Source organism: Neovison vison, chromosome 5, assembly GCF_020171115.1.
Source record: "Neovison vison isolate M4711 chromosome 5, ASM_NN_V1, whole genome shotgun sequence".
Lineage (NCBI taxonomy): Eukaryota > Metazoa > Chordata > Mammalia > Carnivora > Mustelidae > Neogale > Neogale vison.
Window position 1 is genome coordinate 87,712,699 of NC_058095.1, and position 16,978 is coordinate 87,729,676.

At 39.7% G+C, this 16,978-nt stretch overlaps 1 pseudogene; it reads left to right on the forward strand.

Annotated features, from left to right (window-relative positions):
• The first annotated feature begins 7,517 nt into the window (after nt 1–7,517).
• On the forward strand, nt 7,518–8,345 carry LOC122906939 (annotated as a pseudogene).
• The last annotated feature ends 8,633 nt before the right edge of the window (nt 8,346–16,978 follow it).

The following is a 16,978-nucleotide window of genomic DNA, read 5'->3' on the forward strand; positions in this document are numbered from 1 at the left end:
AGGGGATGGCTGATCTAGACCCGTGCAGGGAACAGCAGAGGCCGCCAGAACTAGCCTCCATCATCTGGTGGGCCGGGAGTAAGGAGTAGCCTCAGATCCCTGTGCCCATGACCTGCTATCAGGGGAGACCCTCTAGGGATTGCTTCCTGGACTCCGAGAACATTGAACGGTGGGGAAATTTTCCTTGATTTAGGAGGTACATGTAAAGTCAATCATTGGGTTGATACTTCCTCTTCTTGGACCGACAGCCCCAACCTCAGAAGAAGATGCTGAACCTCCTCAAGAGCTTCCTCTAGCTCCCACTGTGGTGCCTGCCGCAGCTTCAGAGCCTGAGGGGCCTGGATGAGAACCAGTTGTGAGTGTGATACAGCTATGGATACAGCCGAGGGCAGGCACTTACCTGAAGGAGCCTACTGCAAAGTGTCTGTGGACAACCAGGTGCATGATTGAAAGACTTAGGTGTCTACCCCTGTGGGGGACATTCCTGGCTTAAAAGTGTTCAAGCGGTGAAGTGGGGCGATATCCCAGGTGTGACATCATGATCTCAGGATCCCGGGGGTCCGTAGAAGACCAGCTGGGGCCCGAATGCTTCTGACTTCCCAGATATCAGTTAGGGAAGATGGCTGAAAACCATGAAGCTAGGTCCCGGCTTTCTGCCTTGGGAAGCAAGCTGGGCCCAGACACCTCCTTATTCCATCCACAAAGTCTCACACATTTCGCCATGAAATGGCAATGAAAGAAATGCAATGAAGAAATGGACTGTACACCAGAATTTCTTACCTGTGGATTATGCCCAGGATTTAAGGTGCTAGAGAAACATTTTTTGACATAAGGATGGAGAAATGGTTCCTCCACAACACCTACTGGAAGGACAACTGAAGGATTATTTCAGCACAGGAAGTTCGGACCTGCAGGGGTGAATGGGAAACAAAGAGCCCGGTGGGTAAGTAGTTAGCCAACATGTCGGGAAATCTGAATTACCATTAGCTGTAAAACACACAAAAAAGTCATTTCGGGAGATGTTAGTGACAAGTTGGAATGACATGATAATGCACATTGTTAGAACAACTGCAGGTACTTAACATTAAAGGATTCTGATATTCTCATTTTGTGCTCTAAGAGGGGTAATAGACTCAGTTCAGACGTAAGTTACACGTGCTTAAGAGTTTCGGTTTTTTAAAGATTTTATTTATTTATTTTTTTATTTGTCAGAAAGAGTGTGAGAGCGCACAAGCAGAGGGAGCAGCAGGCAGAGGAAGAAGTGGGCTCTGGGCTGAGCAAGCAGCTTGATGCAGGACTCAATCCCAGGACCCCAGTAAAATGGCCTGAGCCAAAGGCAGATGCCTAACAGACTGAGCTACGCAGGGGTCCCTACATGAGTTTTAAAGGTAGGGAACCTGGGTGTCTCAGTTGGTTAAGGAACTGCCTTCAGCTCTAGTCATGATCGTGGAGTCCCAGGTCCCACATCAGTCTCCCTGCTCAGCAGGGAGTCTGCTGCTCCCTCTGACCTCTCCCCTCTCATACCCTCTCTCTTGCTCTCTCATTCTGTCTCTCTCTCTCAAATAAATAAATAAAATCTTTTTTTTAAAAAAGAGTTTTACAGGTAACCCCAAAGTCATAGAAATCAAGTATATGTTTTTTCAAACTAAAAGATGAAATAAGAGAATAAAGAAAGTATGTCAACTCCTTGACAGGGAGGAAATGAGAAGAAAGAAACATTACAAATGCATGATCAATAGAAAAGTAAAAATCATACGGTAGAAATAAGTCTACCTATGTAAGCCATCACAACAAATGTGGGCAGTTAAACCATAAGTCAAATCATATATGAATGGACAGAACTCTTAAATTGAATTAGGAAATTAACAAAATCTGTTTCTCTGCTGTTTTCAAAAAAAGATCCAATGCAAGAGGACAGAAACCAGTGCACAGGCCCAAACTAAAACCAAAGCAGATGCACTGGGTTTTGCCTGGAGGTGGAAATACCCCAGGCTGATGGCCTTGGGAGACCCGAGGGCGGGGGGTGGTAGGCCAGGTAAGGGAGGCCTAAATGGAAGAAGTGATGTGATTTGAGGCGGAAATGGTAAGAATGAGCCCCCTGGGTACCGTACTTCAGGCAGAACATCCTAAGGTCCTATGGAATCTTAGGATGTTTGAGGAACAGAAAGGTTGGTGGGGGGGTATAGCTCAGTGGTAGAGCATTTGACTGCAGAAAGGTTGGTGGCCTTTCACAGATGGTACAAGAAATAGATCATGAAGGATCTTGAAGGATATTTGCATTTTATTTTTAGTGCAGCGAGGAAACATCGGAGCATTTGTAGCAGACGAGTTCCATGATTGTCTTTAAAAAGATCCTTCCAGCTCGTGCGGGGAGAATGCAGTAGAGAAGGTTACAGAGAAGCAAGAGAGGAAGCGGGAAAGCCATTTGGTGGCCAGTACAGTTGTTCAAGTGAGAGGAGAGTGTGCCTTGATCCACAGGGATTGTAGGGGACACCAGGAGGCAGCGATGGGCTGGAAATATGTTTTGGCTGTTGAGCCAAAGGGACTTCTTGATTGACTGGGCACAGAGTACGGGAAGGGGAGGAATCTAGGCTGATGCTCTCCTTGGGGGCTTGAGCAACTGGGTCGATGTCAGTGCCATTCACCGAGATGGGGAAGGTTGAGGAGCAACAGCTTGGGTGGGTGGGTAGGGATTGCAAATCAACAATTCTGCCTGGGTCTGAGATGACTCTCAGCTATAAAAGTGGAGTTATCAAGTAGATAGTCCAGTGTTTTGGTGTGGAGATTGGTAGAGATTTCTGAACTGGAGATAAAAATTTCAGAGTTGTCAGGATAAAGTTTGGACTGGATTGACTCCCCTAAGTAGTGTGTGTGGGTAGGGAAAAGGTCCAGGGTGGAAATTCGAGGTAAGTGTTCCTAGCATTAGCAAATAAAAATAAAGGAGTGCCAACTGAATTTGAACTTCAGATAAACAAATATTTTTATGAGACTGAGGCACTGCCTACTGTGCTCAGGAGGCACCTACAATAAATATTTTTAAAGGATATGTTACATGAAATACTGGGGACATACTTGTGCCAATAGAATCACTTAGTATTTATCTGAAATTCAGATTTAATGGGACATCCCATTTAATTAGACAATCCTACCTAAGGTACTACTTCCTTGTTTAGATGAGATGTAGAGAAGGATAAGGAGCAAAGAGAATGTTCCATTTAGTGTGACCATGTAACCTATCTTTCCAGAAGGCAATGTTAAAAAAACAAAAACAAAAACAAAAGCAACAACAAACATTTATAATGCTCAGAAATTCTATGGGTCAGGGATTTGGACAGGGGATAGTGGGCATGGCTTTCCTCTACTCCTTACTCTAATCCTGGGATTCTTGCCAGCATGGTGTCTGGGTTCCAGTGGTGAGAAAGAAAATGCATGTGCATGTAAGCAAAGAGAAAGAGAGATTCAGATAGAGAGAAAGAGAGACAGAGAGAGAGAGACTTTATCACTCAAATGTCCTGATTCCAGGTAATTTTGATTCATTCTACAAGAAGCTCCGCCATGCCTTGCCCTATGTTCTGGACTGTACAGTAGGGATAGGAGGAAAGCCCTTGTTCATTTTTCAAGCATTTATGGACCAGACCCTGTGCAGGGCATTGGGAACACAAAGGGGCTTAGCCCTGGCCCCTGCTGTCCAAGCACTTACAGTATGGGTGGGTATGTGCTGGTGAAGACAGACATATCGGGAGAATCAGGGCTCGGCATCCCCATGAAACCCTATCCTGGCTTTGTGGGGAGAAGATGTGAAAATGTAAGCTATTTTAAAATAATCTAGCAGGTGACTTAGGATCAGACAGGCTGAAACAGATAGCAAGAACAGGTGGAACCTGGGAGAGGGAGTGATTGTTATGGATTAGTTTGGAAAGATTTTCTACAAGAGAAGCAATTTGAGCTAGACCTTCCAGAGGAGGAGAATTTGATCACTTCCCTTAGCTCAATAACATCCTAGACATCATCACATTAAATAAGTCTGATCTTCCACACCCAGAGCCCTAGTGACCACATTTAGTTGACGTTGAAAGAGAACTCCTACCTTTAAAGTTCATATTACGTATGTTTCCATTCAACTTTAAGCAAGTTTTTAAAGCTTCTTAATCTTTTTTCTTCTATTGTCTCTTCTCTCATGGAGAGATTCCAGGAGGGAACCTATCTTTTCTTTTTAGTCGAGGTGCAATATTTATTCAAGCAGTTAACAGAACCATTCACATGTATTTGCTCAACAGCATTGTGGTGGGGAGAAGTGAAGGATGGTGGGAGGAGCCCAGAGCCCTTTAGGTCACAGAGCAGGATACAAAGGCCTCTCTAGGGATGTGCAAGTGTCCTTTCCCCTGTAGGAGTAGCCATGGAAAGGGGTGGCTCCTTGCCATAAGAGATAATCTCACCAAAGGCCAGAAGACTTTCTGAAGACTGCCTCCAAACCAGAAGAGCCATCACCCCTCACACGACAGTCATTGTTTTCCACATTTTTATTCTTGGAAATGTCAGAAGGACAGAAGTGTTGAAAGCCTAGCATAATAAATATCAGAGAATTCTTTCTGCAGAATTAAACCATTGATAACTTGATGCTGTCTTTGCTTTCTCTTTCTACATGTCCTCATATATCTTGTAGTATAGCAATTAATGACCCTTCTCTCCTAAATAATTCAACAAGTATCTTCTAACAATAAGAACATTATCCTACCAGAAAGCAGAAGAAAAATTTTTTAAATTTCTCAGAATGATCTAGCATCCAGTTTGCTTCAATTCTCTTCATTATCCCCAAAATGTCTTTCTTAATTGTCCCCTTTTTCTTCAAGCACAGATCTATTTGAACTTCTCTTATTCTATCTGGTTGTAATGGGTCTTTAGACAATTCAAATATTGTCTCAAGACAATAAAGACAACCCATGGCTTCACTTTTTTCTGTGATACTGATAATTTGTTTTTGTTTTAAAAATCATCTGCATCAATGTGTAACTTGACCTAAGGAATTCAGCTGTAAGTGTTCTGTTCATTAATTTTGACAACTGTATGCACCAATGTAACTGTCCCATCAAATCAAATAAAAAACAATCAAAATGCAGATTTCTTTTGCCCCAGAAAGATCCTTTGTGCCTCTCTGCAGTCATATCCCCTCTGCTTCTTGTTCCAGGCAAGCATTGATCTGCTTTCCATGATCAGATTGATTTTCTGGAGAGACGAGGCCAGTTTGTGTTTTAAAATGTCCCACAAGTCTCACTGTTTCCCTGTAGTGTCATTACCTCCACATTCCAGCTATCGACTTTCCTATACACTGAAAGTTAGGTCTAAAACCTTGGTTAAGTGCAGGTTAAACATATCAGGAACAAATATTTTGGATGATACTGGATACTTCTTGCTGCTTCGAGTCACGGGTACAACACCAGGGTGTGCATACTATTGAGTTTTCTTCCTTGGTTGAGTTGTCAGCCACCAGTACTGGCCTTTGTGATAGTACATTGTTCTCTTAAAATTGGCAAGTCACCAGTGCGGTGATACTTTGGTAATGTCCAAAGATCCCACTCCCTACAATCTTTTACCCAATGCTTGTAGCATTCATTGATGGCTCTTACCTGAATCAGTTTTTCCATGCGGATTTGCAAAACGGTGACTTCCTTATTCTACCATTTCTTCTATCTTTGGAAGCTGTCATTCTTTGGTAAAGAGGATTTTCTTTTAAAAAAGGAATTTATTTATTTGACATCGAGAGAGAGAGAGAGCGAGAGAGAGAGCATAAACATGGGAGCAGTAGAGGGAGAGGGGGAAGCAGGCTCCCCACTGAGCAGGGAACCTGATGGGAGGCTCCATCCCAGGACCCTGGGATCATGACCTGAGTTGAACACAGACACATAACTGACTGAGCCACCCAGTTGTCTTGAAGAAGACTTCTCTTTAATGAACCAGGCACTGCATCTCCTAATCAGGCAGAGTAAAGCCTAATTTCTTTACCCTTAATTACAATTAGGGAAAATTTGATTGTGAGGGAAGGAATGAAGGAAGGGAGGAAGGGAGGGAGGGAAGGAAGAAAGAAAGAAAGGCCAGAGGGAAAAAAGTAAAGGAAGGAAGGAAGGAAGGTAACAAACCATAACTGAAAGTGAAATACTGAACAAATAAAATTCTTCCTGATTAATTGTATTTTTGGATATGTAATAAAATAAAAGATGACAATGCAAAGTGTTATAATGGTACTGGTAATTCATTGTCGGGCTCCTTATCATTTCAACCTTCACTTAATGTGTAGGTATAAGGCTGGCACATACACACTACATTTCCCTCTCTAGTGACATGGGTGATGGGAGCGAGGGACATGGACTTTGGAACCAGGTGGCTCTGGGTTGAGTCCCGGCTCTGCCACTTGCTTGCTGGGTGGATTTAACCCCTTTGAGCCTTGGTTCTTTTCTCTGAAGTAAGAGTCATGTTGAGAATGAACAGAGGTACCATATGTGAAATTTCTGTTCCAGGGTGAGGGACTGATCCTTACCTTGGATCTTTTCAGCTCCCCTGGAGAAGTAAGGCGACAGGAAGAGGAGCTGCCTGAACTTTCAGAGCCAACAGAGAATTGGGGCTGTTCAGACACTCATAATTGTGCCCATGAACACAAAGTCACAATTCGCTGCTGGCTTGTTCTTCCTTCATTTACTTTTCCGGTGTTTGTTGAATGGTGTCTTTCTTGAAGGAAGCTCGCTAGAGACTAAGCAGTTAAGGAGGCAACCCAAGTGTATGTTGCTGACCGTGGTGCTAACCTAACCTATCCTTGGGCACAGGTGTTTCTCCTATCCTGGGACTCTGGTGCAAATTCCCATTCAGTCTGTCCCAGGATTTCTGAAGCCAGAGGAAGAAAGCGGTGGAGGGAGGGAGGGGGCAAGTGGGCTGGACTTCAATGGAGAGAACCAGGAGGGAAAGGAAGGCTTGGCATAGCACAACTTCCATAAGCAATTACTGTGAAAGAAACCACTCTAACCATGAATGACATATCGAATGGATGAATGAAGTAGGAAATGTGTGAATTGCATGACGCAGATCTGGGCTAGAGTTGACGAAAACAAACCCGACTGTGTGGTCAGGTGGGCAGACACCAGCCCAGCAGAGATGGGTTCTGAAATGTCATCCTGAAAAGAGACATGCCAAAGAGGTCATAGTTTCCCCCCATCTCAATTTCTCTCTCTCTCTCTCTCTGTTCCTGTCTTGATGAAAAGTTTGCAACTCTTACACTGTTACAGAGGGAACAATCCGACTTATCATGCCATAATTTATAGAGCTGATTAATGTGTTTTTCTCCAAAATACCTGGATTTAATATAATTATTTTCTATATTTAGAATTATAAACTCATAAAATATACATGCCCCTAAGTGATTTAAAATGCAGACACTCTTTCAAATAATTAGAAGTTTCTTGATTTTTAAAATACATAGGAACATTGATTTTAGAGGTTATGTGAGTAATAGGATTTCACAAATTCTGTTGTGAAGCTATCGCTTAATGGGATTAAAAAAAAATAACACACCGGCCGCCATCTTGGTTCCGCGTCCCCCGCACAAAATTCCTGGTGAAGCCACAGAAACCGTCCCTGCTACAGAGCAGGAGTAGCCACAGCCCCTGGCTGAGACAGGGTCTGGAACAGAATCTGACAGTGATGAATCAGTACCAGAGCTTGAGGAACAGGATTCCACACAGGCAACCACACAACAAGCCCAGCTGGCAGCAGCCGCTGAAATTGACGAAGAACCAGTCAGTAAAGCAAAACAGAGCCGGAGTGAAAAGAAGGCACGGAAGGCTATGTCCAAACTGGGTCTTCGACAGGTTACAGGAGTTACAAGACTCACTATCAGGAAATCTAAGAATATCCTCTTTGTCATCACAAAACCAGATGTCTACAAGAGCCCAGCTTCAGATACCTACATAGTTTTTGGGGAAGCCAAGATCGAGGATTTATCTCAGCAAGCACAACTGGCAGCTGCTGAGAAATTCAAAGTTCAAGGTGAAGCGGTCTCAAACATTCAAGAAAACACACAGACTCCAACTGTACAAGAGGAGAGTGAAGAGGAAGAGGTTGATGAAACCGGTGTAGAGGTTAAGGACATAGAATTGGTCATGTCACAAGCAAATGTGTCAAGAGCAAAGGCAGTCCGAGCCCTGAAGAACAACAGTAATGATATTGTAAATGCTATTATGGAATTAACAATGTAACCATCTGAAAACGAGGACCTTTTTTTGGTGTTTCAAAAGAATAACTGCAGCTTGGTTTGAAATTTGTACTGTTTCTATCATTAATAAAGTTATGGCTTCTTGTTGTTTGAAAAAAAAAAATAACACACCAAGATATTTGAACGAATAATGCTGCATTGATCTCATACCAATTAAAGAAAGACACAAGATAGAATGCTATGTAGATTATTTTCAAAAGTACCTTACTAATATATTACAGGTGTATTTCTAATGGAATTATAATCTGCTCAAACACCAGAAATTCTGCCGCTGAAATCTTTTCTTCAAGAGATCAACTAAGCAATTAATATAACTACCTGAGCTGTTCAGAGGGCCATATCAAGCGTGGATAATCCCAACTGCTCAATTAATATGGACCCTCTTCCCCCAGTACAAACTTTATATCAGGTTCGATACGCCCAAGGATCATAACATTTAAAGCACAACATTTTAGACGAAGCCACCACAACCATCAACACCAGCTGTGCCAGGATTAGAGGAAACCTTTGGCACCATTTTCAGGAAAAAAACCCAAAATATATCTGAAGAACTTCAAATTTCCAAATTCTCTTTTCAGAAGAACTTACTGATATGTCCAGAGGAACTCACTGTCCCAAATAAGATTGGGCAATGTCTCAGGAATAAGGCAATCCGTTTTGGGAAGCAGTCATGAGGAAGGTGAGGGGTCCTTCTTCCAAAGAGACCTTCTGCTCAACAGTGACTTAGAAATCCATTTACAATCTTTTCTTTGACATCACTGAGAGACACAGCTGGTTGACGGCTTTCACCTTGCTCTATTGGGATATCACCTGACCAAAGAATCCCACCCCCCGCCACCACCAAATTCTCAGGCTCTGAGGAGATACCCAGCAAAGACTGTGTGTGTACAGATGGGTGTGTGTGTGTGTGTGTGTGTGTGTGTGTGTGTGAAAAGACGCAGATCCTGAAGGCATCAAAAGGGCATGATGCTGTCTGTTGGAACTCATAATTTTATTTATTTATTTTTGCAAGAGAGAGCAAGAGTGAGAGAGCACACAAGTTGTGGAGAGGGACAGAGAGAGAAGCAGACTCCCCGTTCAGCAGGAAGCCCAATACGTGTCTTGATCGTAGGACCCTGAGATCATGACCTGAGCTGAAGGCAGACACTTTATGTTATGTTAGTCCCCATAGAGTACGTCATGGGTTTCTGATGCAGTGTTCCATGATTCATTGTTGCGTATAACATCCAGTGCTCCTTGCAAGACGTGCCCTCCTTAATACCCATCACCGGGCCAACCCATCCCCCCACCCCCTCCCCTCTAAAACCTTTGGTTTGTTTCTCAGATCCCATAGTCTCTCATAGTTCATCTTCCCTCTGATTTCCCCCCTTTTCAATTTTCCCTTCCTTCTCCTAATGTCCTCCATGCTATTCCTTATGTTCCACAAATAACTGAAACTATACGATAATTGTCTTTCTCTGTTTGACTTATTTCACTTAGCATAATTTCCTCCACTTCATGCACACTGATGTAAATCAGTAATATTAGTGCATATTTTTAATTATTTATTTGTTTGTTTGTTTGTTTTTGAAAGAGAGGGCAAGAGCAAGAGAGAGGACAAGTGGGGAGGGAGGGACAGAGGGAGAAACGGTGTTAGGACTTATTAATCTGTGTGCATTAGTCCTAATACATTACTAACTTCTGGTTATTATGAGGTTTTTTTCTCCCTCTGAGAATATTGGAAGCTCCGGATCTCCTGATTATATTGATGTAAGTCACTAACTTAGGTGCTGTGAAGACATAAAGACAAACCAGACATAGACCCTCCCTTTGAGGGGTTACAGAGTAAACTTGTTCTCAACTTTGGTCACATATTGAAATCACCTGGGGAGCTTTAAAAAAAGCTGGAGCCAGTTTCCCTTGCAGAGATTCTGACTTCATTAGTCTAGGATATGGCGTTGGCATCCAGATTTGAAGTCCCCATTGATTCTAGCGAGCATCCAAGGCTGAGAACTATTGCAATAAGGAAAGACAAAGCCTTCTGAAGCCCACAAGCTTAAGGATAATAAAAATTTTCAGGCTCTAGGGGTGATTATATTACTATAGGACTTTTGCAGAAGTATAATAAAGTTTAAGGTTACTGTTCTCTTTTATACACATATGTATCCATGTTTGCCAATGTGTGTCAGCATGTGTACGCACATAGATTACATGAGTATCGCATTTTTCTTATGACAGATCCAGTGACATAGCAGTAATCCAAGTAAAATCTCACTCATTTTCCCGCCACTTTGTTTTCTTCCAGCTTAAACAACAGAAGTGTACTGTCTTCCCATTTTGGTAGCCGTAAGTCTGTGATCAAGGGGATGGCTGGATTGGTTCCTTCTGAGGGCTGTGGAGGAGAATCTCGTCCTTGTTTCTCTCCTGGCTTCAGTGACCTCAGCTGTTCCTGGCTTGTAGAAGGCTTTTTCTGTGTCTTCCCCTGGTCCTCCCTCTGTGCCTGCCTCTGTGTGCAGGTTCCCTCCTTTTCATTTCTTCTTCATCTTTTTTACTGATGTATAGTTGACACAGATTGTTATGTTAGTTTCAACATAGTGATTCAGTGTACATTACACCATGCTCACCATAAGCAGAGGTCCCATCTGTCCCCATACAACACTATGACAGTATTGTTGACTCTATTCCCTATGTTGTACCTTTCATCCTCGTGACTTACTCCCACCATAACTAGAAACCTGTATCTCCCACTCCCCTTCCATTATTTTGCCCTCCCTCCTACGCCCCACACTGCCACCATGGAGACAACCACCAGTTTATTCTCTATATTTATGGGTCTTTTCCTGCTTTTTTTGTTTGTTCACTTGTTTTGCTTTTTACATTCTATACATAAAATCATATGGTATTTCTCGTTCTCTGTCTGACTTATTTCACTTAGCATAATGCCCTCTAGGTCCATCACTGTTGTTGTAAATGGCAAGATTTCATTTTTTAAATGGCTGATATATACCACTTAATATATGACTTCTTCTTTATCCGTTCATCTATCAGTAGACGTTTAGGTTGCTCCCACATTGTGGCTATTGTAAATAATGCTGTCATAGGCATAGGGGGGACATGTTTTTGAATTAGTATTTTTGTTTTCTTTGGGCAAATACCCCATAGTGCAATTACTGGACCATGTGGTATTTTTATTTTTATGTTTTAGAGGAACTTGAACTGGCTCTCAATCTCTTACTAGTGTCAGTTACTCCTGAGCAATTCCCCAGGCTCCCTTTCTATGCATTTTAAGCACATTTTCATATCCATGACCTATATACCTACAACAGAGAGTTCAGGTTACCTAATTTCGTTTTTTAAAAATTTTAATAATTTTTTTGTAGCCACACTTTTTCAGACAAACAAAAATTGAGCAAATTTGTTGCCAGTAGAGCTGCCTTGGGAAAAAAATGTTAAAAGATGCCCTTTCGAGAGAAGTAAAATGATACAGGTCAAAACTTGAATCTACTTAAGGAAAGGAAGAGCACTGGAGAAGGAATTAGTGAAAGTGAAATAAAAACATTTTCTTATTCTTTATTGATGTAATAAAAAATATTTTGTTCAAATATGTGTGTACACACACGTGTATGTTCAATACACCAATAATGAAATGAAGGGGAGGACAGCAATGATTCAAGGGATAAGAGGGAGGAAGAAGGAATTATAAAGTACTCACACTACCAAAAAAACCCAAAACTATGCTGCAGAGGAATATTATGTAACAAAAATGTTGATGTTATATTAATGAATGAAAAATATGCTGGCTATAGAATGGTAAGATCAATGTGACTCTGTTTTGTAAACAGAGTTTTACAAAAAAGTTTTGTAAACTTTTGTAAACAAAAAGTTTACATTTGGGGGCACCTAGGTGGCTCTGTTGGTTAAGTGTCCATCTTCGGCTCTGGTGACGATCCCAGGGTCCTGGGATCAAGTCCCACATTGGGCTTCTTGCTCAGCGGGGAGCGGGCTTCTCCCTCTGCCTCTGTCTTTCCCCTTGCTTGTGCTCTCTCTCTCTCTCTCTCTTTCTCTCTGTCAAATGAATAAATAAAAATCTTTTTTAAAAAGTTTACATTTCTAGATGGGAGGATCGTGGGTGACTTTTTGTAATTCCTGTGTTTCAGTTTTTCTCAGTCTCAAGTGATTCCGTCCCCCGGGCTATCTGGCCATCTGCGGAGACATTTTGGGTGATCACAAGTGGGTGCACGTGTGGAGAGAACTACTGACATCTAGTGGGTGCAGGTTAGCTCTGCTACTGAACATCCTACAGAGCACCAGACACCACCCCCGCCCCCCGCCACACCTCCCCAAGAAGAATTATCCAGACCAACAGGTCAACTGTGAAGAGGTGGAGAAGTCCTGCTTTATGTCTCCCAGGGGTTTTGTAGCAAGCAATTTCACTTATTGTAACTAGAAAATGCTCTTTGTAAAACACCATCATCATTTTTACATCATCTTTCTTGCTGTGTTTGATGCTACAAAGGCTTACCACCCAAGTTTTCTTCTCTAATTAAAAATTTGCCAGCATCTCATTTTCATTATTTATTTATTTATTTTTATTTATTTTATTTTAATATTTATACAACTTGAATAGACTGGAAAAGAAAGTTATGAAGAGCCCCTAGAAAACAGAACAGGAAGCAAAGAGGTTAAGAGAAACAGAAGGGGAAGGAAGAGAAAAAGGTGGGGGAGAGGCAAACCATAAAAGACTCTTAACTATAGAAAACAAACTGAGGGTTGCCAGAGGGGAAGTGGGTGGGGAATGGGCAAAATTGATGATGGATATTAAGGAAGGTACTTGTAATTGGCATCATGTATGATATGTAAGTGATGAATCACCTAATTCTACTCCTGAAACGAGTATTACCCTATCTGTTAACCAACGAATTTAAATAAAAACCTGGGGAAAAAAAACAAAAAACGAAGGCAGAAAAAACTTGAGATTCAAGGCTTAACCAGGAGGCCCATCATATTGCAAGTAAGACTCCAATAAAGGAAGAATAGAAAAAGTAAAGTGAGCAAGAAATTATTAAAGAACTAATAAGTTTATTTTTTCTCAGAACTGATGGAAATGAGTCTCCACGTTGAGAAAGCCCACTGAATATCCAGCACAATAAATGAAAAATACTCTTACCAAAGAAAAAGTCCCAAAGTGCAGCATATCAAGGATAAACAAGAGGTTGTAAGAGCTTCCCAAATGCAAGGAATGGGGTTAGTTCACATCCAAAAAGGAGAATGGCACTGGACTTCTCCACAACTACATTGTGAAACAATTTCTTCAAAATTGTAAGGGGAATAGTTTCACTAGTTAATTCTGTACTCAGCTAAATCAAGTGTGATGGTACAAAAGAAAGAGTAGTCCCTCCTTTCCCTAAAAATACTTTCCATGGACTGTGGCCTATGAAATTTTAAAGGATGTGATTTGTCCAGATGATTAAATAAGAAAGAGAAAGATACAGATGACTTGGGGGGGGGGGAATCCCACTCAGGAGAGGGATAAAAAAGTGTCAGCATGGCTGCTATTCAACAAGCCATGAGGTCAGTCCGTTCCATATTGTACTCTCTAAAAGAGAACCTGGGGAAGGAGCTCTCCAGGAAACAAAGGAACATAACATGTTTGAGCATACAGAAAAAATATTCATTGCATGTAGCAGTGATTTGGAAGAGTATATAATAATTGTATTAAGTACATAGAAAACTAGAGGGTAAAAAAATTAGTAGTTATGAACTCCAGGAGAAATAATAGGCATGGTCCTAGTTCACCTCTTTGTTTAAAATATTTGCAACTCATAATAATGTAGACATTAGCTATTTATATTTATATTGGTGATTTATATAGTCCCACATTATAACATTATTTTGATATCAGAGATGGGTAGAAATGTGGGATAAGAATATAGAAGAGTGAAGTCTTCATATGATTGGAGTTAACCAATTATGTTTTAAATTGATAAATGAAGAAATAAAGTATAAGGATGTCATCTAGACCTACACTTATATTAATCTGTGGCAAAGGGGGCAAGAGTATACAATGGGAGAAAAAACAGTCTTCAACAAATTGTGCTTGGAAATTTTTGCTTGGACAGCTACATGCAAAAGAATGAAAGTGGACCACTTTCTTATACTGTACATACACCATAATAAATCAAAATGGACTAAAGACCTAAGTGAGAGACCTGAAAATACAAAACTCATAGAAGAGGACATAAGCAGTCATTTCTTTGACATCTGCCATCACAACGTTTTTCTAGATATGTCTCCTGAGGCAAGGGAAACAAAAGCAAAAATAAACTGTTGGGACTACACCAAAATAAAAAGCTCTTGTGCAGCAGAGGAAACCATCACCAAAACAAAAAGGCAACCTACTAAGTAGGAGAAGGTATTAGCAAATGATATATCCAATAGGGATTAATATCCAAAATATATAAAGCATTTATACAAGTCAGTACCCCCCAAAAAAACCCCAGATAATCTGATTTTAAGAAGAACAGAGGACCTGAATAGACATTTTTCCAAACAAGACATACTCATGGCCAACAGATACATGAAAAGATGCTCAACATCATTATACAATGAAATGCAAATGAAAACCACAGTGAGATATCATTTTACACCTGTCAGAATGGCAAAATCAAGAAGACAAGAAATAACAACAGTTGGAGAGGATGTGGAGAAAAAGGAACCCTTGTGCACTGTGTGTAGGAATGCAAATTGGTACAACCATTGTGGAAAATAGTATAAACCTTTCTCAAAAAATTAAAAATAGAAATTTAAAAAAGAAGCTCTGGCACATTGTTGGTGGGAATGCAAACTGATGCAACAACTGTAGAAAACAGCATGAAGGTTTTACAAAAAATTAAAAATAGAAATACCATATGATCCAGTGATTCAACTACTGGGTATTTACCCAAAGAAAATAAAACACTAATTCGAAAAGACATATGCACTCCTATGTTTACTGCAGCATTATTTGCAATAGCCAAAATATGGAGGCAACCCGAGTGTCCATTAACGACTGGATAAAGAAGATATGATTGCTATATAGATAGAATATATATTCTTTACATATAGATATATATAAATAGATTAGGTAAATTAGATAAATAGATATATCTAAAGAAGATGTGATATATATATATACTTACATTTAAGTGTATATATATTTATATTATGTATAATATATATAATATATGTATATTATATATTATATATATACACATATATATAAATGGAATATTGCTCAACCATAAAAAGAATGAGTTCTTGCCATTTGTGACAACATGGATGGATATAGAGGTTATATTGCTAAATGGAATAAGTGAGAAAAAGACATACCATATGATTTTTCTCCTATGTGGAATTTAAGAATTAAAACAAAGCAAAAGAAACCCAGACTCTTTAAGTACAGAGAACAAATGGGTGTTTGCTAGAGGAGTGGTAGGTGGGGGGACAGATAAAATACATAAGGGGGTTTAAGAGTATACTTAATCATGATGAACACTGAGTAATGCATAGAATTGTTAAATCATTATATTTTACACCTGAAACAATGTAATACTTATATTTATTTTATATATATACACATATATACATATATGTATATATGTGTATATATACATGTATATGTGTATATATACATGTATATGTGTATATTACATATATGTGTATATATACATATATATGTATACATATATATATGAGACAGTATAGAGGGGTGTGGCAGAAGGATGTAATTTTTCACTGTAAGACTTAATATAATTTTACTTAATAAACTATATATATGTATTACCTTGATAAAAATAAAATCAATTTTAAAAATACAATATCTCAACGTCTATGAAGGCAGGAGTTAATTGTGTGTTGATTTGACACTTGGCAGAACTTGAGATACATAAACATTTAAAACAACAGCAAAAACACTTTAATAAATATGCGTCTTATCTAGGTGTTCTAATTTCTTGAAATATAATTATTGTTAGTATGCCCTTATAATCCTTTTTATTTCTATGTGATTGGTAGTGTTATTCCTCCTTTGTTCCTGATTTGACTTGAGAGTTTCTTTTTTTAATATGGGCATTTATAGCTGTAAGTTTCCCTCTAAGCACTACTTTAATTATTACCCATCAGTTTGGGTATATTTTGTTTACATTTTTATTCATTAAAATATTTTCTGATTTCTCTTGGGGTATTTTGTTTGTTGATTATTTAGAAGTGTGTCATTTAATTTCCTTACATCTGTGAATTTCCATGCACATTTGAGAAGAGAAATTCTACTGTTGTTGGGTAGAGTATTCTATAAATCTCTTACGTCTAGTTGATTTTTAGTACTATTTCAGTCTTCTATTTCCCTGTTGACTTTCTGGCTAGTTAATCTATCCATTATTGAAAATGGGATACTGAAGTCTCCAGCTATTTTGTTTACTTGTGTATTTTTCCCCTCTGTTCTGTAAATTCTTCCTTCAGGTTTATCAGGGCTTTTTTTGTTAGATGCATATATTTATAATACTTATTACTTTCTGATAGGTTGATCCTTTTATTATTGTAAAGTGTTCTTCGTCTCGAGGGAAAATTTTTGTCTTCAAGTTTCTTCTGATATTAGTACACACACTCCAACTTTCTTTTGATTATTGTTTGTATGGCCTAATCTTTTCATAGTTTTCCTTTTTAACCAATTTCTGTCTTTGAATCTAAAGTATATATTTTATAGAG